Below are 1,880 nucleotides of genomic sequence, written 5' to 3' on the forward strand. Positions count from 1 at the left end.
GCCGCCGCCGCCGCCGCCGGGACCCGCCTCGGTCTGGTGGCGCGCGCTCGGAGATCCCCGGCTACCCGTCCGTCCGTCCCTCCCTCCTGCCCCGCCCCGGGGGAGGGCCCGGGGCAGCGCGGGCAGGCGGGGAGCAAAAAAAGGCGCGGGCGCCAAAAAACGTCGGGGTCCCGGGGTGGCGGAGGGGGGCGGCGGCGGGGGCGGCGGCGGGTACACGGCGCCGGGTCCAGGGCGCCGGGTCCAGCCCGTCCCGGGGCGGGGACAGGTGGTGTCGTCCGTCCCCGCCCCCGTAACCTGCTCTGAAGCATCCGCTTCCCGCCGCGGCTCGCCCTCCACCCCCCCGCCGCACACGCAGCTGCCGCTTCCCGCCGCCTCAGCCCCCCGCCCCGGGATCAACCACCCGCCGGGTCCAGCCGGTCCCGGTCCCGGGAACCTGCTCCCGGGGCCAGCCGGAGCCACGCCCCCTCCTCTGACGCTTCCAGCTGCCGCCTCCCCTCCCACCCCCCAAACTCACACTGGCCCTCGCCGGCCCGCCCACCCGCCTACCTGCTTGCCCGCCGCCGCTGGGTGGCGTGCCGGACACTCTCGCACACAGGTACACAGACAGGGACACAGGGACACAGGCACTCAGGCACACAGGGACACAGGGACACAGGGACACAAGGACACAGGGACACAGGCACTCAGGCACTCAGGCACTCAGGGACACAGGGACACAGGGACACAGGCACTCAGGCACACAGGGACACAGGTGGCGGGCCGGAGGCCTCTCTCCACTGTGTGGCAGGGGTCCAAGAGCCACCCCAGCCCAACCCAGAGGGTCTTTTGCACCTCTCTAGAGGCCACCCAGAGACCCCAGGCCGCAGCAGAAGCCTCCCCCGCAAGCTCTGCAGGCTTCCGACCCACCCCAGGCCGCAGCAGAAGCCTCTCCCGCACGCTCTGCAGGCTTCCGACCCACCCCAGGCCGCAGCAGAAGCCTCTCCCGCACGCTCTGCAGGCTTCTCAGCCACCCCAGGCCGCAGCAGAAGCCTCTCCCGCACGCTCTGCAGGCTTCTCAGCCACCCCAGGCCGCAGCAGAAGCCTCTCCCGCACGCTCTGCAGGCTTCTCAGCCACCCCAGGCCGCAGCAGAAGCCTCTCCCGCACGCTCTGCAGGCTTCTCAGCCACCCCAGGCCGCACCAGAAGCCTCCCCCGCACGCTCTGCAGGCTTCTCAGCCACCCCAGGCCGCAGCAGAAGCCTCCCCCGCATGCTCTGCAGGCTTCCGACCCACCCCAGGCTGCACCAGAAGCCTCCCCCGCAAGCTCTGCAGGCTTCCGACCCACCCCAGGCCGCAGCAGAAGCCTCTCCCGCACGCTCTGCAGGCTTCCGACCCACCCCAGGCCGCAGCAGAAGCCTCTCCCGCACGCTCTGCAGGCTTCTCAGCCACCCCAGGCCGCAGCAGAAGCCTCTCCCGCACGCTCTGCAGGCTTCTCAGCCACCCCAGGCCGCACCAGAAGCCTCCCCCGCACGCTCTGCAGGCTTCTCAGCCACCCCAGGCCGCAGCAGAAGCCTCCCCCGCATGCTCTGCAGGCTTCCGACCCACCCCAGGCCGCACCAGAAGCCTCCCCCGCAAGCTCTGCAGGCTTCCGACCCACCCCAGGCCGCAGCAGAAGCCTCTCCCGCACGCTCTGCAGGCTTCCGACCCACCCCAGGCCGCAGCAGAAGCCTCTCCCGCACGCTCTGCAGGCTTCTCAGCCACCCCAGGCCGCAGCAGAAGCCTCTCCCGCACGCTCTGCAGGCTTCTCAGCCACCCCAGGCCGCACCAGAAGCCTCTCCCGCACGCTCTGCAGGCTTCTCAGCCACCCCAGGCCGCACCAGAAGCCTCCCCCGCACGCTCTGCA

Source organism: Melanerpes formicivorus, unplaced genomic scaffold (genome assembly GCF_026170545.1).
Source record: "Melanerpes formicivorus ecotype bairdi unplaced genomic scaffold, bMelFor1.0.p_v2 SCAF_322, whole genome shotgun sequence".
Classification (NCBI taxonomy): Eukaryota; Metazoa; Chordata; class Aves; order Piciformes; family Picidae; genus Melanerpes; species Melanerpes formicivorus.